This window comes from Scyliorhinus torazame, chromosome 12 (genome assembly GCF_047496885.1).
Source record: "Scyliorhinus torazame isolate Kashiwa2021f chromosome 12, sScyTor2.1, whole genome shotgun sequence".
Lineage (NCBI taxonomy): Eukaryota > Metazoa > Chordata > Chondrichthyes > Carcharhiniformes > Scyliorhinidae > Scyliorhinus > Scyliorhinus torazame.
In genome coordinates, this window is record NC_092718.1 from 97,741,800 (window position 1) to 97,767,172 (window position 25,373).

At 46.4% G+C, this 25,373-nt stretch overlaps 1 protein-coding gene across 1 annotated transcript in view; it reads left to right on the forward strand.

The window, feature by feature from the left end:
* Positions 1-11,844: 11,844 nt before the first annotated feature.
* The window catches only part of LOC140387093 (hemicentin-1-like), a 142,948-nt gene continuing 129,419 nt past the window's right edge, over positions 11,845-25,373 (forward strand). The window contains exon 1 of the mRNA XM_072470102.1: positions 11,845-11,925. The gene's annotated coding sequence lies outside the window, so the exon portion shown is untranslated. The remainder of the gene's footprint in view (positions 11,926-25,373) is intronic.

The following is a 25,373-nucleotide window of genomic DNA, read 5'->3' on the forward strand; positions in this document are numbered from 1 at the left end:
CTCCCCATACCCCTCAACCCCCTAAGCGCCATTGCCAATGGTTGTATTGCCAGGGCAAAAAGCAGTGGGGAAAGCAGATACCCTTGCCTCGTCCACCCGTGTAGCCCAAAATACTCTAATCTTGAACTAATCTTGGTTGCCCGAATACTAACTTTAGGTGCCATGTACAGCAGCCAAACCCAATCCACAAACCCCTGCCCAAACCCGAAACCGACCCAACACCTCCAAGGATATGCCCATTCAACCCGATCAAAAGCCTTCTCAGTGTCCATTGTCATCACCACTTCCACTTCCCGACCCTCCAAGGGCATCATAATGACACTGAGCAACCTCTGTATATTCTCTGGCAGTTGCTGCCCTTTCACGATCCCCGTCTGGTCCTCTCCTATCACCCTTGGCATGCAATCCTCTATCTGTAACGCTAACCCCTTCGGCAACAACTTTGTGTCCACATTTAACAGTGAAATCAGGTGGTACGATCCACACTGCTCCGGGTCTTTGTCCTTCTTCAAAATGAGTGATATAGAAGCCTGTGACAGCATGCGGAGGGGTGGGGGGGGAGGGAGTTCTCCCATCCTATCGATTCATTGTACATTCCAATGAGCAAAGGCCCCAACTCCAACCCAAACTTCTTGTAAAATTTGGCTGGAAATCCATCCGAACCCAGGGCCTTCCCCGCCTGCACCAAACCCACACAATCCATTACCTCCCTCAGCCCAATCGGGGCCCTCAAGCCCTGAACCCTCGCCTCCTCAACTCACTGGAACTCCAACCCGTCCAAGAACTGTCTCATCCCTTCATCCCCATCAACTCATACAACCTCCGATAGAAGGCCTCTAACTCCCCATTCACTTCCTCCGGCTCCAATATCAGCATGCCCCTCTCTTCCTGCACCCTTCCAATCTCTCTTGCCGCCACCTGCTTCCACAACCGATGCGCAAGCATCCTACTCGCTTCCTTCCCATACTCATAAACCACCCCTCTGGCTTTCCGTAACTGTCCAACAGCCTTTCCAGTGGATACCAGCCCAAACTCCATCTGCAGCCTCTGCCTCTCCTTTGGTAACACCTGTCAGGTGCCACTGAATATTGGTCCACCCTCAGGACGTCCTCAACCAATCTCAGCCTCTCTGCCCATTCCACTGTCTCCTTGTGCGCCCGAATCAATATGAATCCCCCCTTACCACCGCTTTCAGTGCCTCCCACAATGTGAAGGCCGTGACTTCCCCTGTATTATTCATCTCTGCATAGTTTTGAATGGCCACACGCACCCTCTCACATATCCCCTTGTCCGCCAGTAACCCCACATCTAACCTCTTCTGCAGCTTTTGAACCTCCCCCTGCACCACCCACAGATCCATCCAGTGCGTCACGTGGTCAGAGACCACAATCGCTGAATACTCTGATCTAACCATCCCCGCCAACGCCTTGTCTAAAAGAAATCAATCAATCGGGAGTACAGCCGGAAAATACGAAAACTCCTTCGCCCTCGGTTTCTCCAACAGCCACGGGTAGACTCCATAAAGCCCATCAACTCCTTCACCATGGCCAAAACCCCAGGGAACTAGGACACGATCGGTCCAATCTAGGATCCAGGAATGTGTTAAACCCCCCCCCCCCCCCCACCATAACTAGCCAAAACGTATCCAGGTCCGGAATCTTCCCTGAAACCCGCCTCAGAAAATCCGCATCATCCCAATTTGGAAGATAAACATTCACCAGCACCACATGCTTCCCCTCTAACTTCCCGCTAACCATCACCAAACCTACCCCCAGGATCGGTTACAATACTGCTGACATCAAAGGCCACCGTCTTGTTAACCAGCACCTCCAACCCTCTTCGTCTCCATATCCAGCCCCGAGTGGAAACCTGCCCAACCCATCCCTTCCTCAGCCTCGTCTGGAATGGACGGTATCCTCAATGTGAGGACAGGACTTAGTCTCCACAAGGACTGTGTGGTGGTCACTCCTGCTGGTACTTATAGAATGATAGAATCCCCACAGTGCAGAAGGAGGCAATTCGACCCATCGAGTCTGCACCAACCATTTGAAAGAGCACCCGAACTTCTGCCCAATCCCACACTTTGTAACCACATCGAGGGACAATTTAGCATATCCAATCCACCTAACCTGCACATCTTTGGATTGTGGGAGGAAACCGGAGCACCAGGAGAAAATCCACGCAGACACAGGAAGAATGTGCAAACTCCACATTTAAGGCCACATTTGAAGTACTGTGTACAGTTCTGGTCACCTCATTTTAGGAAGGATGTGGAAGCTTTGGAAAAGGTGCAAAGAAGATTTACCAGGATGTTGCCTGGAATGGAGAGTAGGTCTTACGAGGAAAGGTTGAGGGTGCTAGGCCTTTTCTCATTAGAACGGAGAAGGATGAGGGGCGACTTGATAGGGGTTTATAAGATGATCAGGGGAATAGATAGAGTAGACAGTCAGAGACTTTTTCCCTGGGTGGAACAAACCATTACAAGGGGACATAAATTTAAGGTGAAAGGTGGAAGATATAGGAGGGATATCAGTGGTAGGTTCTTTACCCAGAGAGTAGTGGGGGCATGGAATGCACTGCCTGTGGAAGTAGTTGAGTCGGAAACATTAGGGACCTTCAAGCAGCTATTGGATAGGTTCATGGATTACAGTAAAATGATATAGTGTAGATTTATTTGTTCTTAAGGGCAGCACGGTCGCATTGTGGATAGCACAATTGCTTCACAGCTCCATGGTCCCAGGTTCGATTCCGGCTTGGGTCACTGTCTGTGCGGAGTCTGCACGTCCTCCCCGTGTCTGCGTGGGTTTCCTCCGGGTGCTCCGGTTTCCTCCCACAGTCCAAAGATATGCGGGTTAGGTGAATTGGCCAATGATAAATTGCCCTTAACGTCCAAATTGCCCTTGGTGTTGGGTGGAGGTGTTGAGTATGGGTAGAGTGCTCTTTCCAAGAGCCGGTGCAGACTCAAAGGGCCGAATGGCCTCCTTCTGCACTGTAAATTCAATGATAATCTATGATTAATCTAGGACAAAGGTTCGGCACAACATCGTGGGCCGAAGGGCCTGTTCTGTGCTGTATTTTCTATGTTCTATGTTTGTCCACAGAGTCACCCGAGGTCATGGACAGATACATCTGTGGCAAGCAGGTGGTGAGGATGAGATCAATTACGTTTTACCCTCTTGTTCGTATCGCAACATTGCTAAATTCTAACTCATTATAAACAACAGACATTCAGAGGGAAATCGCCCCATTATAATCCTGCCTCCAGAAAGCATGGACATCCCGCCATCTGTATGAGATCGAAATATATGAACCACAGTTCAATAAACTCAATGATGGGCGCAGAGTCAGATCAGTTAACAAAATACCCGTTGACCAAAAGGAGAAAAACTTAATGTTAAACAGCTCCTATGTCCGACGTCACAAATGAGGTATCAGTGCACAGATTAACCGAGATCTTAAAACCACAGGTAGACCAACTGCGGAAAAGTAACTGTCGCTACAAGTCTGGTCAACATCGAATCAGCTACCACAAAACTAACAGATTTGAATTGTGAGTTAGAGGCGGCGACCAGCCTGGGCTACTTCATTGTTGATTCCAATTTATTAATTCAGAAATGACGGTACGTATGGTATGAAGGTGCTTGATATGGGTTGATTTGTCTTGAACATCATTGTGTAACTCTTAGATATGCCATTCTATCATACTCACTCACAGACGGAACTAACGAGGAAACTGATTCCTTTGACTTTGAAATCAACATTTGTTTCCAAGATGTGGATTTGCCTATTTGTTTACTTCGTGTTGTGGACAGAAGGTAAATTTACTGATGTTTGTGCTAATTTCAACAACAAATGATTTGCATTTTGTATAAAATTGGGAAGAAAATGCACACTAGAATTGCTTCTGTTGGTTAATTTGAAAATGGTGAGTTGGGATAACGGGAGTGTATTGGATATTTGGATATGGCTGTTCAGCTTCCTATTCCAATTGTATTAAATATTGGATACTTCTAATTATATTTATTGAATGTTTTAACGCGGATTTATAGGCTGTTACTTTACATGTAGTAAATTATTCAAGTGAGATTCGATGGATATTTAATGTTTTTTTAAATTAACAGTAATGTTAATGAGGTTGGAGGATTTTTATCAGACAATGTTTCCTGTGAATAAACATGCATTCGTTTTTCTGGATGAGGATTAAATATGCATTTGTGTGACTCATATGCACTGGTAAAAATATACAATGCAATAAATATTGAATAGGTCTGATTTATATTTAATTAGTATTTTACTTAATCGGGGAATCCAAGAACTAATTCGTACATTGTGATTGAGTTGTGGGAGTGTTTGCCAAATGACAAATATTTTAATAAATTAAATATCCAAAAAGAGCCAAATTATTTAATTTCTCTCAGTTATTTGTAGTTTTATGTTCTCGGTGGTGATGCCAGCCGTGCTGGGTTCAGCTGCAGTGATCCCTTGTGGATTTAATTATGTAGGTAACATCCGCATCTTGCATGGGAAATGGCTGAAGATGGACTCTAGTAATTCCGCTACTTTAACTCTCTATGATCCAAAAAATCCAGACATGCAACATAATAACTCTCGTGGGGGAGTTCAGTTTAATGGCAAACTTGAAAAAGGTCAATACTCCCTCCTGATGAAGGACATTGGAAAGAGTGATGAGGGGACATATCAATTCATCGTGAAAATTAACTCCATGTCAAGTATTTCTATGGAACATACTGACCATTCTGACCTCCGTCTGTCTGTTACCGGTAAGTCTTTGTATTGGTCCTTTATATTTTGTCAATCCAGTTTTCCAGTCTGAATGAATTAAGCCGTCTTTGGAATGGGGAAATGTTGATAATTCCTCTACTGAAAGTTCAGGATGTTTGAAACACCGGTTAGAGAGGTTCTGCAACAAACTCAAAGGTTCCGGAGGACAGATCTACATAAATTCCACCAGTAGAAGTGTCCACCCATGGTGCAGTTTCTCCTCCATTTGAGGAATGCTCTGAAACACATGTCGCTGTCCAGTTCCACAATAAATGTTGGAACTCCAAGGGTTTGGGCTTTGTGATTCTAAGAGTTTCCAGTGATGTTCAGAGTTTAGTCAGTAATGAGGGAGTTCTGACAATGGAGGCTGGAAATCAGCATCTAAAGCTGGTGACTTCAATAACATCAGATCCCATCACAAGTTGGGCTTCAGAATTGACCTGAATGGACGACGCGGGTTAACTTTGGGATACACCAAAAATCAGCCAACGTGTGTAGTGGAATGGAGACTGACCGAAGGAAATATATTCTTCTTTGCAGCTTCAGAATCCGTGAGAGTTCCAAACTGAGACAATATAAATATTTCTCTTGGAGCTGAATCAAGCTTTCGCTTCATTCAGATTTTGCATTTTTGTCTGTTTCAGGTGGAATGGTAAAACCAACAGTGAATTCTTCTGTAGTGGTGATGGAAGGTAGCTCCTCATTGTTGCATTGTAACATTGTGTGGGGAGAACGTCGGCTGAAGATGTGTGAGAAATGGCGCAGAGATCATTAAGACTTCCAGTGGTGACCTGAAGGAGTTATTTCACAACATTACTGCTGAAGATGATGGTGAACATTGGCCTGTGGTGGACAATAACAAGGGCATCGTGAACAGCTCCACGCAGATCTCTGTACAGCATAAGTGTGTGTGAATTTCTCAAGGTGATATTTGCCTTTCTTTTATTTGAATAAGTGCAGAATACCCAGTTATTTATTTTCAAATTGGAGGACAATTTAGCGTGGCCAATCCACCTACCCTGCACATCTTTGTTCTGTCGGGGTGAAACCCACGTAGACACGGGGAGAATGTGCAGACTCCAGACGGACAGTGACCAAGGGCCAGGATCGAATCCGGTCCTCAGTGCCATAGGCAGCAGTGCTAACCACTGTGCCACCGTGCTGCCCCCTTTGCCTTTCTCTTAAGGGACTCTGCACCAATAATCTAAAATTCTATCGGACCCTTGCTGAAAGGCTGCAAAGTGATTGAGGCTGAGACACAGGCAGAGCTGTGACTCATACTGCACCTATTTATTCAAAAGCAACGCTGGTAGCCTAAAGTGATTGTTTTTTTTCATTCCAGAGAATTGACATTTCATATTGCGATAAACATACATTCACAAAACAATATCTGATTAATGATAACAACCGAACATCTAATAGGTCACAAAATGATAAAGTCACTCACGATACAGAATAATACCATTCGGGCAATCGAGTTCACGCTCTCTCTGTAGAACAATGAGGGCGCATTTATTGCCCAGAAGCCTCAATTCAATTTTCCTTTGATATCATTAATTGCCTTCACTCCATCCATCATGGATGCAGTGAGTTCAAGGTCAACAACATTCGGTTATCCCTCGTATTCCCAACCCATCTGTTGAACAAAATCTATAATCCTGTCCCCTTGTCCCATCAGCTGATGAGAACGTATTCCTTTGCTCCTGGTGTTATGAATCTGCCTGGAGACAGCAGTGGACAGTGTTCAAAGGGCTGCAGCTGGTCTGTGTCTCTCCCAGTAATGAGTTTAGATAATAAAGTGTGAATTGCTTATGGAGGAGTTGCAGATTATAGACCACTGGGAAGGTCCCTGAAATATACATATGTTAATGTGTAGTCAAGGAAATTGATGGGGGCAGACAGCCGAATACACAGAATGCATAATTAATGATAAGCAAAGGTATAATTAACCACACCTTAGAAGAAAGGGAAGCAGTTACCATCTAGCAGTCTCAGAAAGTGAGGACCGGCCAGTTTCCAGCGTTGAAGCCTGAAGGCCAAGTTTACAGCAAACAAGATTCAAAGTCCTATGAGGACTTTGTCGTATGAGGAACGGTTGAGGACTCTGGGGCTGTACTCGTTGGAGTTTAGAAGGATGAGGGGGTTCATATTAAACTTTACAGGATACTGCAAGGCTTGGATAGAGTGGACGTGGAGAGGATTTTCCCACTTGGAGGAAAAACTAGAACCCGAGGACACCATCTCAGACTAAAGGGACGCTCCTTTAAAACAGAGGTGAGGAGGGGCTGGTTTAGCACACTGGGCTAAATTGCTGGATTTAAAGCAGACCAAGGCAGGCCAGCAGCACGGTTCAATTCCCGTACCAGCCTCACCGAACAGGCGCCGGAATATGGCGACTAGGGGCTTTTCACAGTAACTTCATTTGAAGCCTACTTGTGACAATAAGCAATTTCATTTTCATTTTCAGGAGGAATTTCTTCTGCCAGAGGGTGGTGAATCTGTGAAACTCTTTGCCGCAGAAGGTTGTGGAGGCCAAATCACTGAGTGTCTTTAAGACAGAGACAGATAGGTTCTTGATTAATAAGGGGATCAGGGGTTATGGGGAGAAAGCATGAGAATGGGGATGAGAAAATATCAGCCATGATTGAATGGCGGAGCAGACTCGATGGGCCGAGTGGCTTTATTCTGCTCCTAGGTCTTATGGTCCTAGAGACAAGTCAATGTAGAACACCTTGGTAAGAACAATTTTAAAATATCTTCACTGGACCAGGAAAATTTGTGTATCATCCCTGCATTGTGTGGTAACTATAATTGGTTATTCAATTTGGCTGTTGTTTGGGGAACAGAGGATGTGTTACAGAGTTCAGGGGCTGGATTTTCCTGTGCCCTATTTCTGGTTCAGCGCACCGCGGGATGCTCCGTTTCGACAGCTGGTCAATGGGGCTTCCCATTGTGGGGCAGCCCCACACCGTTGGGAAACCCCTGGCTGCCGGCAAAATGGAACATCCCAACAGCGGGGAAATCCAGCCGCAGGTATCTGAGATATATTGTGTAGCAAAGGGTATGTTCAATATAGACTGTATGTGTTTAATAATTCACGCATCTTAATTGCATGAGAGTAGAGTAGTCTTGTTTGTATGTATTTATTTTTCTTTACCATAACAAATAGTCTTTAATAATTGATACGCAATGACTGGGCTGTTTATTCTCACTGGGGTTTCACTTATCTCCTCACAGCAAAAACAGAGTTCCAAATTGGGATATCCTCGCAGACAACTGCTTTGTGACATCGATCATAATTTAGATCACCCTATAAAATCGGCCGCAGCTTTGCTTTAGGTCGAGCAATCCCCGCTCTCCCGACCTATCATTGCAACTGAAATCCCCCTTCGCTGGTAAATCTCCTCCGCTCAAGGACCCTCACACACATTCTTCATATGGTGCGGTCTCCAGACACAATCTGCTAACTGTGCCCTAACCTGAATCCCAAGCTGCACTCTGGCTCCCTCTCTCTCTCCCGCTCCCGGAAATGAAGGCCGCTGGAACCTGAGGGTAAGTTTAAGCAGCTACTTCGCCATAACCCTTTGGCTTAGTATCTCTGCTTATGAATCCCTAAATCGCAAAATGCTTTGCCACATACCCTATCAATATGACCTGCCATTAGCAATTATCTATCCACATGAACGGCAGGTCCCTCTGGTCACGTATTCCCTTAAGAACTGTAGCGTCTACTCCATATCGTCTGGAGCAACGTCCTCTGCCAAAATGCATCACCTCCCACTTCATTGTATCAGGTGAAAGTCCAACAGGTTTGTTTGGAACCACTAGCTTTTCTTCAACAGGAAAGCCCTGCGGAATCATGGCGCTCCGAAAGCTAGTGATTCCAAGCAAACCTGTTGGACTTTAACCTGGTGTTGTAAGACTTCTTACTGTGCCCACCCCAGCCCAGCATTTCCACTTCATTGTATCAAATTGAATTTGGCATTAGTCTGTCCATTCTGCTAGCTTATCCATGTCCAGTTCTTGTCCTGTTAGCAGACCTTCTGAAGAAACACGGAAGGTCACAGCAAGGGAAAATGTTTACACTGCAAAAGAGGCAGCAACTAAAGGTACTAGATAATAAACTCAATGTGACTAAGGGGAAGAATAGACAGGGAAGAGATGATGAACGCAAAGGGACAGGTGGTCTGAGGTGCACTTGTTTGAATGCGAGAAGTGTAGCAGGTAAGGCAGATTAATTTAGGGCTTGGATTAGTACCTGGGAATATGATGTTATTGGTATTACTGAGACTTGGTTGAGGGAAGGGCAAGACTGGCAACTAAATATCCCAGGGTATAGATGCTTCAGGAGGGATAGAGAGGGATGCAAAAGGGTGAAGGAGTTGCATTAATGGTCAGAGATGATATCACAGCTGTGATTAAGGAGGGCACAATGGAGGATTCGAGCACTGAGGCAATATGGGTAGAGCTAAGACATAGGAAGGGTGCAGTAACATTGTTGGGACTTTACCACAGGCCTCCCAAAAGCGAGTGTGAAGTAGAGGTACAAATATGTAGACAGATTATAGAAAAATGTAGGAGCAATAGGGTGGTCGTGATGGGAGATTTTAACTTCTCCAGCATTGAATGGGACTCATGTAGTGTTGGAGGCGTAGATGGAGCAGAACTTGTAAGGAGCATCCAGGAGAGTTTTTTAGAGCAGTATGTAAATAGTCCAACTCGGGAAGGGGCCATACTGGACCTGGTATTGGGGAATGATCCCGGCCAGGTGGTTGAAGTTTCTATCGGTGATTACTGTGGGAATAGCGATCACAATTCCGTAAGTTTTAGAATACGCATGGACTCTTCCTAAAGGAAGAGTGCTAAATTGGGGAAAGGCCAAGTATAACAAAATTCGGCAGGAGCTAGGGAATGTGGATTGGGAGCAGCTGTTTAAGGGTAAATCCACATTTGAAATGTGGGAGTCTTTTAAGGAAAGGCTGATTAGAGTGCAGGACAGACATGTCCCTGTGAAAATGAGGGATAGAAATGGCAAGATTAGGGAACCATGGATGACAGGTGGATTTGTGAGACTAGCCAAGATGAAAAAGGAAGCATACATAAGATCTAGGTTACTTAAAACTGATGAAGCTTTGGAGGAATATCAGGAAAGTAGGACAAATCTCAAACGCGCAATAAAGAGGGCTAAAAGGGGTCATGAAATATCTTTGACTAACAGGGTTAAGGAAAATCCCAAAGCCTTTTATTCGTATATATGGAGCAAGAGGGTAACTAGAGGAAGGATTGGCCCACTCAAAGACAAAAGAGGGAATTTATGCGTGGAGTCAGAGGAAATGGGAGAGATTCTTAATGAGTACTTTGCATTGGTATTCACCAAGGAGACGGACATGACGGATGTTGAGGCTAGGGATGGATGTTTAAATACTCTAGGTCAAGTCAGCATAAGGAAGGGGGAAGTTTTGGGTATTCTAAAAGGCATTAAGGTGGACAAGTCCCCAGGTCCAGATGGGATCTATCCCAGGTTACTGAGGGAAGCGAGGGACAAAATATCTGGGGCCTTAACAGATATCTTTGCAGCATCCTTGAGCACGAGTGAGGTCCCGGAGGACTGGAGAATTGCTAATGTTGTCCCTTTGTTTAAGAAGGGTAGCAGGGATAATCCAGGGAATTATAGACCTGTGAGCTTGACGTCAGTGGTAGGCAAACTGTTGGAGAAGATACTGAGGGATAGGACCTATTCACATTTGGAAGAAAATAGACTTATCAGTGATAGGCAGCATGGTTTTGTGCAGGGAAGGTCATGTCTTACAAACCGAACAGAATTTGAGGAAGTGACAAAGTTAATTGATGAGGGAAGGGCTGTAGATGTCATATACACGGACTTCAGTAAGGCGTTTGATAAAGTTTCCCATGGCAGGTTGATGGAAAAAGTGAAGTCGTATGGGGTTCAGGATGTACTAGCTAGATGGATAAAAAACTGGCTGGGCAACAGGAGACAGAGAGTAGTAGTGGAAGGGAGTGTCTCAAAATGGAGAAAGGTGACTAGTGGTGTTCCACAGGGATCCGTGCTCGGACCACTGTTGTTTGTGATATACATAAATGATCTCGACGAAGGTATAGGTGGTCTGATTAGCAAGTTTGCAGATGATACTAATATTGGTGGAGTTGCAGATAGCGAGGAGGACTGTCAGAGAATACAGCAAAATATAGATAGATTGGAGAGTTGGGCAGGGAAATGGCAGATGGAGTTCAATCCAGGCAAATACGAGGTGATGCATTTTGGAAGATCTAATTCAAGAGCGGACTATATGGTCAATGGAAGAGTCCTGGGGAAAATTGATGTACAGAGAGATCTGGGAGTTCGGGTCCATTGTACCCGGAAGGTGGCAACGCAGGTCGATAGAGTGGTCAAGAAGGCATACAACATGCTTGCCTTCATCGGACGGGGTATTGAGTACATGAGTCGGCAGGGCATGTTACAGTTGTACAGGACTTTGGTTAGGCCGCATTTGAAATACTGCGTGCAGTTCTGGTCGCCACATTACCAGAAGGATGTGGATGCTTTAGAGAGGGTGCAGAGGAGGTTCACCAGGATGTTGCCTGGTATGGAGGGTGCTAGCGATGAAGAAAGGTTGAGTAGATTAGGATTGTTTTCGTTGGAAAGACGGAGGTTGAGGGGGGACCTGATTGAGGTCTACAAAATTATGAGAGGTATGGACAGGGTGGATCGCAACAAGCTTTTTCCAAGAGTGGGGGTGTCAATTACAAGGGGTCATGATTTCAAGGTGAGAGGGCGAAAGTTTAAGGGAGATGTGCATGGAAAGTTTTTTACGCAGAGGCTGGTGGGTGCCTGGAACGCTTTGCCAGCGGAGGTGGTAGAGGCGGGCACGATAGCATTATTTAAGATGCATCTAGACAGATACATGAACGGGTGGGGAACAGAGGGAAGTAGATCCTTGGAAAATAGGCGACAGGTTTAGATAAAGGATCTGGATCGGCGCAGGCTGGGAGGGACAAAGTGCCTGTTCCTGCGCTGTAAAAAAAAATGTCTTTGTTCTTTGACAGGAACTGAAAACCTGATTTCATGTAAAGCAGCAAACCAACACGATGATTCTATAAACAAATTCCAGCTCCACACTGAAGGTAGGTGTTTAATCCATAGAATACTATAATGGTGTCACTGGTCAGTGTAGAAGCCAGGTATTTCAAATACAACTAGTATATGTAAAAGATAGCTGTTTTAGTACTCATTTTTAAAAATGAGAATTTCAGCACACATAAATTCAGGACTTCAATATGATACATGAAACAGCATAAAATTCCATTATAAGATCATAGCAGCACAGTTGCAAGACAATTTGACACTGCTTGTGCTAATTGTCAAGGCCAAGGACTGAGTTCCATGGCAACTAGGTGGCAAGAGTCCAATGCAGTTTGTAAGAGCATTGAATCATATATATATATATTCTCGATATGAAGTCTCAATTGTTACATTAGCCAAGCCAGCTAAAGGATTAGCAAAATATCACATTCCATAACATGTAGACATGAAACAATTAAAAAGCTGATGTTGCACATTGAAGATGGACGGCTTGCCATCAAATCAAATGTGTTTGAGTCTAACCCAAACCAATTAGGATTATATTGGGGTGTGATTAGATGACATAAGACAGATATGAAAGTGTATAACTGAAAAGTTTCCGCCCGCCATTTTAGTGTATTGTCTTTGGGGGGGGGGTGTTTTTAGGAGATGTCTTTGTGTTGTCTTTCTGTTAGTTTAGTCAGTTTTGTCCTTTATAGTCTCCATTTTAGAGATGTCTTTTGGGGGCTCTGTCAGTCTACCAGTCTGTGTCAGTGATGTTAGTCCACTTTTGACTTTGAGTTTGAGTTTAGCTGAAGATTAGCTCTCTCTCTCTCTTCATGTTTCATTGCCAGACTTTGACCTTTTAAAAGTTACTTTCAAGCTGTCTGCCTAAGCAAAGAAAGATAATGTCTGTAATTCTCTGAAAGCTTCGAATTGTCTACGAATTGCCTTTTAAATGACTTTCAAATTGTAATCAAGCGACTACAAATAAAACAATTCTTTTTGGCACCTGAGAAGTTTATACTGCAAATTTCTGCTGAGTTCCAGTATTCGCAAAGTGCTACTGATAACCGAATAGCAGAGATAATATAAATTCCTTCAACTATACACAGTCGAATAATACAAGGAATCGAACAACTTTGATAGTCCAGAAATATTACAAATCTTACAACTTGTCGTATTGCGCCAGGACTTGATTCATCAACTCAGCTTCCCCCAAACTTGGCGTAGTTCGACAGGTTAAGATCCTGTAAATTATTAGATTCCTATAGTCAGTCTCTAACTTAACTGTATAGTGTCAGCAAAAGTCAGTTCCGTTTAACAGCTCAATTCTGAATCTATCTCTAATTAGGACATGGTTCACTTCCATCAATGACCAATCAGAAAAAAACAGAGCGACCAGAATCATCCATTTTAAAATTCAGTCATCTGGAATTTGCCAACAATCTGGAAAAAGGCTTTTTCCTTCGAATTACAATCTGACATTAAACCGCAGGCTCCTTGCACACCACCCTCATTGCTCCAGAACTCCCTCCCCCAGCTGCTCGTTTCCAACTTTTTGGGGCCCATGAGCTGTTATAAACTCATTTTCATTACCCCAAGGTGAATTCATCTGGCCAGACTGAGGTAGTGATACAAACAGTGAATGCAGGTTCGAAAAAAACGTTTTTCGGATTAAATAAAATGACGAAGTGTGTAGAATCCACAGAACCAACCATTAATTTGGGGCAGATTAAGGGGGAGATGGGGGTTGTAGCCATATGGGATGGCCACGTCCCAATTACAAAATGGACACCCGCAAAGAATGCAGGAAAAATTGGACAATGCTAAGAAACAAGCAGGTGCAAGCTCTGTCTGTTGATTAGAACCTTAAACGCTCAGACAGGACAGAAACTACCAAACGATTTACAAACTAATGAGCCATCTCCGGGGACAAAAGGGAAACATTTCGATACACAATGTTAGGACAGACTCCCCAGCACCAGAAGAAGCTAAGACAAAGCAGACTGACAGTCACCAGGACACGCCCAGCGATCAGGGAACTACCCGTCTATTGGAGGAAAATCGATACAGATGATTGGGAAAGACCAATTAGTTGAGGCCAAGTTCAAGGCCCGCCCAAAAGATACTCTTTTCAGTATAAGAGGTATCACCCAAGGGAGAATCTTCCTCCTTTGGCTTTGGCTCTCACCGAAGAGAGAGACCTGCCGAGTAGCTGCATCAGACCAAGTAAGTCCCAATGCAACGCACGCTACGAGATAGATGCTCCTAGTTGCTACCCTGTAAACAGCTCAACCCAGCAGCCTCAGAACCGAGCAACGGCCATTGTTCCTCTGACTGAGTGGGCGCCCGAAGCTAAGTATAGGCTTTAGTAATAGTGGTAGTTTAGTTTGTAGAGTTTATGCATGAGTAGATTTGACTGTGTGTAAATAAATGAGCATTGCTTTTGAACTTACTAACTGGTGTATCGAGTCATTGATCAGTATTCGGTTCTGAACCTTGTGGCGGTGTCAAAAGATACCTGGCGACTCTTGAGCAAACGTGATTAAATAGAACCAAATTAAGAACCAACCAAAAGTTAGCAACATTTACTGGCAACATCTGACGGGACCTGATTTAGAAGTGGCCTAACCACTCCGAGAGAACCCAAAATTTGAATTGAGAATCCAATTGGGAACAGAAAAACCACATGCGTCAAAACAGTACTGATCAAGCCTCTGAGATTCGGAAGTGTGTTAATGCATGCGTACTAACAGGGATATAAGGTAAACCTGAGAGATTTTGTTGCGTAAAACTGTCGGGAGTTTTGTAGGCCGGAAAATAGCGTAAGCCATACCCGTGTTTACATCACCACTTTCTCACCCCCTGTTCCAAATTCGGTAGAGATCCTAGTAGATAGAATGGCAATGAAGGCAAAGGAACGCCTTATGAACCCCCAGGGATTCGAGGTCGCAGCTACCAGCAGTAGAGTAGGACAGTGTCCCGTTTGGGAAGATGAGATCAGAAAATATCTCAAAGGGGAACGATGGCCCCTTTGGAGTGAATTCTCTGATAATGAGGAAACAGGACCCGGGAGTATAGGACATACTTGGTGGGAGAACCTGTCAGAGAGCCACAAGAAGAGCTTAGGGAAAGCTCGCAAGCCGATGGCAATCGTGTCCTGTTTGGCACAATTGCGAGGCACAGAGGAGGTCGTTAGGACGCACCGTAGAGAGATAGAGGAGAGAGACAGAAGTAGTGAGGTAGACGTGAGTGAGGTAGAGAAAAAGAATCGAGATCTGAAAGAGCAGTTAGCAGCGAGGGACAGAGAGGTGGATGATGCCAAGTGGGCACATCAGCCCTTGTCTCGCGCATTTGAACAGTTTTCAGACGCAATACGATAAGGCCTACCAGGACACGCAACGCGCGGTCTTTGTAAGACAAGAAACAGAACAGCAAATTAAGAAATTGCAGAAACAGTGCAATGATTTAAAAGCAGCCCTACGAGCACTCCATACTTCCACAACGGAACAAAGGCAGAACTCAGTAGACCATGCAAAGTGCCGGAAGAAAATTGCAGAATTGCAATCTCTGCTGTCCATGCAAAATGGCTTTCAGAGTACATTCGAACCCCAATTAGACCAAGAAAACGGCCCCAATTGGCAGGAATTGAATGAGACTGCCCATAGATACGTACATGGGACATATACTCAGGAAAAACCCCAGAAAAGGAAAGCATCCCAACCTCCAACCGAACAGACAGAACACACCCCCTTGAATCCTGTGACCACACACCGCAGGGCCTCAGGAGGAGGAGAAGCAGATTTCCTTTACACAACCCCATTAACCGTAACCCAATTACGGGACGCGTGTGGAAAAATTACACCATTCCTTCCCACATCAGACCCCCACCAATTCTTCGCGAAAGTCAGACAACAGGCAACCATGTACGGCCTGGACAAAAAAGAAGAAGTGAAGCTCACAGTTTTGAGCCTCGACCCTTCAGTCGTAGCAGCCCTTCCCGACCCACAGAATGTAGGAGGAGGCACACTCCAAGAGATGCACACAGCGATCCTTGATGCGATCGGCTTTAACAGAGGAGACCCCGTAGAAGGCCTAAATAAGTGTAGGCAATAGAAGACAGAGCACCCCACAGCGTTCGCTGGACGTTTGTGGATTCGCTTTACCGCAGTTTTTGGAGAGTTAGCCCGTGCCCATTTGTCCCCAGATAATATGGCCAAATGGACCCAAATTCTAGTCTCCCACACCACAGAAGCAGGATGAAAAGCTTGCGCAAATTATGACCCCCTCAGATGAAGCCCACAATGAAAAATGGGTTTAGAAGAGATTGTCCCGCGCTTGGGAGCAATCAATTGCAGGCAAACCCCATTTATAATGCCCGATGAAGAGCAGGCAGAAATGAACCCAATTAAAGCACACCAAAACCGCGCATGGGTAAATGAGGGCAGGAACAGCCAACCCCAGCCAAAACCTCAAGAATGTTATAATTGTGGACAGTTCGCACACTTTGCACGAGAGTGCAACGCGCCCCAGAAGCAGCAGAGAAACCAACAGACAGGCACCCTAAACAAGAATAGGGCAAAGCCGATCCATAGCGTTAGCGCCCGTTCAGAGAGTACAGACATGAACGGCACCGACTGACGGTATTCAGGCTCCCCAACTTGGGTTGCGACACCTTTTGGGACAAGTCCGGTAGACCGGTAGTAGCAGGCAAAGTTCGGGGACAACCCATGGAATTTCTTTGGGGCACAGGAGGGTCCCGCACCACACTCAATTCCTCCACGATGTTCCAGCGAGACACGTGGCCCACAACAGACACCATCACACTCGGCGGCTTTACAAGCCATTTACAACAGGGACACATCACAGCTCCTAGAGCAATACAGATAGGGAACATCACGACTAAGCACCCTGTAGTTTTAGTTGATCTGCCCCAGACAGCAGAACATATCCTTGGGATCGATTTTATGAGCTCCCAGAACCTTTCTTTTGATTCAGTTAACAAGTGTGTATGGAAAATGGCAAAGGCAGCACGAGCTCCCGCCACGCTCACAGTAGGAGAATACGTAAATAGGATTAGCACAGTAGGAGACTTCTGGTTCGACCCTCGAGCCATTAGTGCAGACAAACAGGTTAGGACAGTCCTGCAGGAACATAAAGCAGCATTTACACAGCACAAGCACGACTGTGGCAGTTTGACTGGCTTTGTGAACATTACAGGTCCCGACCCTAAATCCCAGAAGCAGTACGGATTTCCCCACGAAGCAGAGGGAGAAATCTCCAAAGTAATAGAGAGTTTGTTGGATCAAGGCGTACTCCACAAACAACGCACCGATTTGGCCGTCAGGAAACCGGGTGGATCATGGCGACTGACCATTGATTACCGGGAACTGAACAAAGTAACCCCAGCAGCAGCCCCCACTGTAGCCATGAGTCCCGAGACCATGCTCAAACAGGGACTCCAGTCAAATTTTTTGGACATTAGTAATGGCTTCTGGTCCATTCCATTGGCTAAAGCGTGCCAGAACAAATTTGCCTTTACATTCCAAGGGCAATAGTACATGTGGACATGCCTTCCACAAGGCTTCTGCAACTCCCCCTCCATTTTCCACCGACAGCTGGCAAATGGATTAGCAAAATTTTCCCGCCCCGATTGTCTGGTCCAGTATGTAGACGACTTGTTACTACAGACAGACACAAAGGGAGAGCACATTTTGCTTCTCGCCGAACTCCTAGCACTCCTAAAAGAAATTGGTTGTAAAGCCAACCCCAAGAAGGCCCAGATTCTGAAAGAAAAAGTGATTTACTTGGGAACAGTGATCACTCATTGTAAACGCGAGATCGAGCACAAGAGAATTGACTTGATCGTCAAATTGCCCCTTCCCCACAATGTCTCAGCCCTCTGGTCATTTTTAGGACTAGTTGGTTACTGCCGAAACCATATTGATGCAGGAACATAAAGACCGGTAGTAGCAGGCAAAGTTCGGGGACAACCCATGGAATTTCTTTGGGGCACAGGAGGGTCCCGCACCACACTCAATTCCACACTCAATACAGGTCCCAGATCCACATTTCCCATATGCTATCGAGGTAGCAAGCATCGACCGAACACTTTCGGCCGTGCTCCTCCAGGAACGCCACGACCAGTTACGCACCGTAGCATACGTCTCACGCATGTTAGACCCCGTAGAGCAAGGATTTTCTGCCTGTGAAAGGCACCTGCTCGCAGTTTTTTGGGCAGTACAATACTTCACCTACTTTACAGGACTCAACCCCATCACCATCCTCACAGAACACACACCGACACAGCTATTGTTAGACGTCTGACTTAAAGATAGCACAGTCAGCCAAATTTGTGCAGCCCGTTGGACCCTTCTTTTACAGGGACGGGACATCACGGTAAAGAGAACCAAAACCCACACCTTCCTTGCCGATAATCTGCAGTATGCAGGCACCCCTCACGAATGTGAGATCATCACCACAAAACACAACACAGGCCCATTTACTCCCAAAACACCCCCCAGGAAAACAGGTAGTATACCCCAGAGACCCCAGCCCACAGACACATGCGCACCCCTGAAGATATATGTGGATGGCTCCTCCACAGTGTTAAATGGAGAGAGAATTACCGGTTGTGGTATATATGTAGAGGACGCGCAGGGACGCGCCCTAGATGAAATTTCCTTGAAGTTGCCAGGGCACTTAGGCTCGCAGGCAGCAGAGCTGGCAGCAATTGCATATATTGCTTATTGCATACACCCAGACATGTTTCCGACCCCAGCAGACATCTACTCAGACAGCTTATATGTCTGTAATAGTTTGACAGAGTTCCTACCACTCTGGGAAACAAGAAGATTTGTTTCTGCGGACGGAAAACCCCTAGCCTCAGCCCCATTACTCCGCCATATCTTGGAGACAGCGAAGGATAGGAAATACTGCATAATTAAGGTTCACAGTCATCACCGTTCTTCCCCCCCCCTGGAAACGTTAAAGCAGACGCCCAGGCATGGTTATTTTTGGAACCCCCCTGAAAGCACCCCAGTACACACAGTTCAGGTCTCACAGACCAACATTCAAGATTTAGCGAAGGCACAGAAAGAAGACGAGGAAGTTTTAAAGGGAACCTTCCCAGCCCCGTACGACAAGTTTAAAAACGCAATCACCACACACGACGGTGTGATTTTAAAGGATGGCATTTATATAGTCCCCAGCCAGGACAGGAACCAAATCATTTGTCAGTTCCATGACAATCATGGACACCAAGGAATTTAACCCACCCTAGCCCACCTCAGACCGCTTTGCTGGTGGCCTGATTTAAAAATCGATGTCACACACTACGTAGAGAATTGTTTAATCTGTGCCCAGAACAATCCGGACAGATATGCTAAAAAGGCTCAACTTAGCCATACCCGCCCCGTTAATGGACCCTGGACAAATCTCCAGATAGATCATATAGGACCTTTACCCCCGTGCAGAAATGGTTCCAAGTATGTGTTGGTGGTCATAGACACCTTCACAAAATGGGTGGAAGCAGTTCCATCACGAACTATACGGCCAAGACAACGGTTAAAATATTAACACACCACATCTTTACAAGATGGGGCCTCCTACGCAGTATAGAGTCTGACCAAGGCTCCCATTTCACCGGACGTGTAATGAAAAACGTCCTCACGATTTTCGGCATCAGACAAAAGTTCCATATCACATACCACCCCCAGTCAAGTGGTATTGTAGAACGAATGAATAAGACATTGAAAGCCACCCTCAGGAAAATGGCACAGCAGAATATCAGCACCTGGGATTTAGTACTCCCATTTGCTTTGATGTTTTTAAGAAACACAGCATCTACATCCACAGGTTACACCCCCCACACCCTCATGACCGGACGCCCCATGAAAGGCACTGAGTATTTACTAGGACTGGATTTGGCCAGCCCGGCAGTTACAGCCCTCACGCATGAAAATGCGGTTACACAACTAGTACAGAACATAAAGGCAGCCCAACTCGCCACAGCAGTGAGACTTGGAACCAGGAAGAAACAGAGCAAGGCTTGTTTCGACAAAACAGTACATGCCACTGAGTTTACAGTAGGGCAACAAGTTATGCTTTCCCTTTACAACCCAAGTTCATTGCTCTCCCCAAAATTTTCCGGACCGTACTCCATTTCAGACAAAGTCAGCCCCTCAGTATACAAAATAACCTATCCCAATGGTAAATCTGCGTGGTTTCATATAAACCAGCTCAAGGCTTACGGCTCACAGAATAACCACACACACCACATCCTGCTCGCAGCAGCAGACGAGCACGCCCCGCCCACAGATGACGCATTCCGACCCTCCCCCAACCACTCCAGCCCGTCCTCAGACACGACTTCGCCTCTCCCTTCCCTCAACCAGCAGCGACAGCGACAGTGATAGCGATCACGACGACAGCCACAGCACACCACGTTACACACACACTATACCCCTGCACCAGGCCCCACTCCCAGCGAATCTGAGCATGATTCCACAGACCCATTTGAGATCACTTATATCAAAGCCCCTGACCCAGACCCACCGCCCGACGATTACGGATTGAAGCATAGTAGCTCCAACCTCGACACGCGATTCTGGCACCGGGACAATTCATTCAGGCTCATCCGGAATGGTGAGGTGGACCCCAATTCGCCCCAAGCAGCTTTAGCACGGTTACTGCAGACAAGAGTTTGGCAGCCAGGAGAAGATGATGACAGAGTCTGACTCCCACCAAACGAATCCCTTTGCGACCCTGTTCGCTATTGAGCAGTGAGGTGTCCAGATGATGCAGAAAAAGGAACCACTGGAGAGATACGGTGTCCTTTCTGATGGAACCTGCACGATGTTTGTTGTATGTTTGTTCGTTAGTGTTATCGTTAAGTGTTGTGTGTAAACTCAGAAAGTTTTTGTCACGGCCCCACGTCACCACCCCCTCTGACGCCCAATGGCTGTTAATGGAACACGTTTGTCCCAGACAATAGTTCAGAGGTACTAGTTTGTCACCAGAACCTTGTTAAAGGTACAAGTCTGTCCCAGGCAATAGTTCAGAGGAACCAGTCTGTCGACAGAACCCGACTCATAGTTGCTCTCCTAATTCGAGAGGCAGCCCCCCACGACGACCACATTCTTACCCGTTCTTGCTGGTTGCTCAGGCAATGGAGAAACGGCATTGGTCCCCGCCCTGCCTGAGGACCCCCCTCTGGTCAGCTACGCGCGTGTAGAGCACATATGGCATTGATCACCGTCCTACCCGGGGATTCCACCCATTTCTTACCCACCGCGGCCCATACGCACCCCATTTTGGCTCGTTATGTTCAAAATTCTTTTGTTTGGTTTTGGCAACCCTTAGGTTGCTTCCGTATGCTATTTACATCCTCAAACACTGGGATGGTAAATCACACAGGCTGCGAGACGGCTCGCAGTATGGCAGTATTTTCTTAGATGTTTAGTCCAAATATTCGGTTTTTTTAAAAAATGAGGGAGTCACAGATGGTGACCAATTATAAAGGGAAATTGGCAGTAAAAGACAGACAGACAGACATATGAGATCTTAAGAGAGATAATAACAGAAATTATGCTTGTGTTCACTGAACTCCGGAAACCCAGGAACCCCAGAGGAAGACAAAGAAGAAGTTCGACAAAGATGAAGACAGCCTTTGTGTTCACATGGGTCTTAGCGGGATCCCTTCAGTTGCGCGCAGATGCTACCCCCCTGACCCCTACCACACAAACCGTAAATGACTCTCACCCCTGTAATACACGGAATCCCGAGATAACTAGCCCAGCGACAGCTAGCAATACCCCGACCTGGTGTGATAAGTTTATCACCTGGTACTCACTCTCATATGTAGTCAAAGCACTCTTAGTGCTGGCGATACTTTGCAGTGTCGTGCAAACGTTTAGAGTCAGGAAATGGTAAAACAGAGCATATGGCTCTCGCACCCCGGTATACAGATTTAGGTCCCCCATTTTCGGATTTCACCAGACCCCTGAACCCATTGGGACGGATTAAAGAGCATCCATTTTGTTTAATGTATTCTATGGAAGAAAGAGATGTAAACCTCTGTGTCTGACTGCCAGGCCAGAGAAATTTGTGTGCTGCTATTTTGTACAGTTTAAGATGTACAGATTATTTTTGGATTGTTTGTATTTTTGGATTGTTTGAATGAGGATAGCTTATTGAGAATAGTTAGAGGTTCCAGTTTTTCTATTTTTCTGTAATGCATGTATTAATGTCATAGCGCCCTGTAGAATTTTATGATAATGAATGTATTTAAAATGGTTTAGGTAAAATTGTGTTGCATAGGATCGGACAGTGTAGAGCCTAAGCATGGGTGCCCCAGGGATCAGAGGATGAAGACGCCAAAGTAATGTGATCCTTCACGCTTCGCGTTGAGGATCACAAGGAGCATGTGTAGCCATCTGGGATGGACAAGTCCCGATTTCAAAATGGACACCCGCAAAGAATGCAGGGAAAATTGGACAATGCTAAGAAACAAGCAGGTGCAAGCTCTGTCTGTTGATTAGAACCTTAAACGCTCAGACAGGACAGAAACTATCAAACGATTTACATACTAATGAGCCATCTCCAGGGACAAAAGGGAAACATTTAGATACACAATGTTAGGACAGACTCCCCGGCGCCAGAAGAAGCGAAGACAAAGCAGACTGACAGTCACCAGGACACGCCCAGCGATCAGGGAACCACCCCTCTATTAGAGGAAAATCGATACAGATGATTGGGAAAGACCCAATTAGTTGAGGCCAAGTTCAAGGCCCGCCCAAAAGAGCGCAAAGCCCTTTGCAGTATAAGAGGTATCACCCAAGGTAGAATCTTCCTCCTTTGGCTTTGGCTCTCACTGAAGAGAGAGACCTGCCTAGCAGCTGCATCAGACCAAGTAAGTCCCAAGTCAACACACGCTACGAGATAGATGCTCCTATTTGCTACCATGCAAACAACTCAACCCAGCAGTCTCAGAACCGAGCCGGCCATAGTTCCTCTGACTGAGTGGGCGCCCGAAGCTAAGTATAGGCTTTAGTAATAGTGGTAGTTTAGTTTGTAGAGTTTATGCATGAGTAGATTGGACTGTGTGTAAATAAATGAGCATTGCTTTTGAACTTACTAACTGGTGTATCGAGTCATCATAGATATCATAGAATTTACAGTGCAGAAGGAGGCCATTCGGCCCATCGAGTCTGCACCAGCTCTTGGAAGAGCACCCTACCCAAGGTCAACACCTCCACCCTATCCCCATAACCCAGTAACCCCACCCACCAATAAGGGCAATTTTGGACATTAAGGGCAATTTAGCATGGCCAATCCACCTAACCTGCACATCTTTGGACTGTGGGTGGAAACCGGAGCACCCGGAGGAAACCCACGCACATACGGGGAGGATGTGCAGACTCCGCACAGACAGTGACCCAAGCCGGAATCGAACCTGGGCCCCTGGAGCTGTGAAGCAATTGTGCGATCCACAATGCTACCGTGCTGCCCACGGTAGTTGAGTCATTGATCAGTATTCGGTTCTGAATCTTGTGGCGGTGTCGAAAGATACCTTGTGACTCTTGAGCAAACGTGATTAAATAGAGCCAAATTAAGAACCAACCAAAAGTTAGCAACAGGGAGTAGTGGTGATATTACTGGCCCAGTAATCCGAGGCCCAGGCTAATGCTCTGGGAACATGGGTTCAAATCCCAGCATGGTAGCTGGTGAGATTTTCAATTCAACTTCTCACCATCAGGAATTAAAAGCAAGACTCAGTGATAGTGATCAGGAAGCTCGCAACGGTTATGGAGTGCGGGGGGGGGGACCAATTTGGTTCACTAATGTCATTTAGGGAATGGGAATCTCTGAAAGTATGAACAGAATAAACCAGTAACTGATCCTAGCAGTGACGGCGAGATGTGGGTCAACTCAGCATGTTTCTGCAATAATTACTTGAGGCTCTTTGAGGTATTTCGGTGATGGCTGAACTGAGAAAGGTATTTGTCAATGACAAATGGAGGATTTTACAACATTAGATATAGAGGGGAAACTGATCGAATGTTATTGAGGTGTCATATGCGCTCTGTGAGTAACCTTGAACTGTATTAGGCTGAGCCTGGTGCAAGAGGAGGAAGAATTAACCCTACTCAGGACATCAGCCCACAGACCCTCATCTATCTCCTCCCCAAGCTCCTCCTCCCACTAACTAGAGACCAGTGAGCCTTACTTCATAGATCATAGAATTTACAGTGCAGGAGGAGGCCATTCGGCCCATCGAGTCTGCATCGGCTCTTGGAAAGAGCACCCTACCCAAGGTCAACACCTCCACTCTATCCCCATAACCCAGTAACCTCACCCAACACTAAGGGCAATTTTGGACACCAAGGGCAATTTAGCATGGCCAATCCACCTAACCTGCACATCTTTGGACTGTGGGAGGAAACTGGAGCACCCGGAGGAAACCCACGCACACACTGTCCACACAGACAGTGACCCAAGCCGAAATCGAACCTGGAACCCTGGAGCAGTGAAGCAATTGTGCTATCCACAATGCTACCGTGCTGCCCCTCAATGCTACCGTGCTGCACCTCAATGCTACCGTGCTGCCCTTTATCTCCACCACCGAGGCCTCCTCCTCTTCCTGCAGCTCCTGATAAATCGCTGAAACCTTGCCTTCTCCAACCCATACACCCGAAATCACCCTGTCCTGAATCCCACGTGCCGGAAGCAGCGGGAATTCCCTCACCTGCCCCCTCACAAATGCCCTCACTTGCATGTACCTGAAAGCATTTCCCGGGGGTAGCCCAAACTTCTCCTCCAGCGCCCCTAGGCTCGCAAACGTCCCATCGATGAACAGGTCCCCCATTCTTCTCATCCCTGCCCGATGCCAGCTCCGAAACCCCCCCATCCATCCTTCCCGGGACGAACCGATGGTTCTCCCAAATCGGGGACCAAACCGAGGCCCCCACCTCGCCCTGTGTCGCCTCCACTGCCCCCAGATCTTCAGCGTCACCGCCACCACCGGACACGTGGTGTATCTTGTCGGTCTGAGTGGCAGCGGTGCCGTCACCAGCGCCCTCAGGCTCGTTCCCACACAGGACGCCGTCTCTAACCTCTTCCACGCCACCCCCTCTCTCTCCATTACCCACTTACGGATCATCGCCACATTGGTTGCCCAATAGTAGCCACACAAATTCGGCAGCGCCAGCACCCCCCTGTCCCTGCTACGCTCCAGAAACACCCTCTTCACCCTCGGTGTCTTATTCGCCCACACAAATCCCATGATGCTCCTGCTTATCTGTTTGAAAAAGGCCTTGGGGATCAAAATGGGAAGGCACTGGAACACAAAGAGAAACCTCGGAAGGACCGTCATTTTTACCGACTGCACCCTACCCGCGAGTGAGAGTGGCAGCATATCCCATCTTTTAAAATCCTCCTCCATCTGCTCCACCAACCGCGTCTAATTAAGCTTGTGCAGGGCCCCCCAACTCCTCGCTACTTGGAT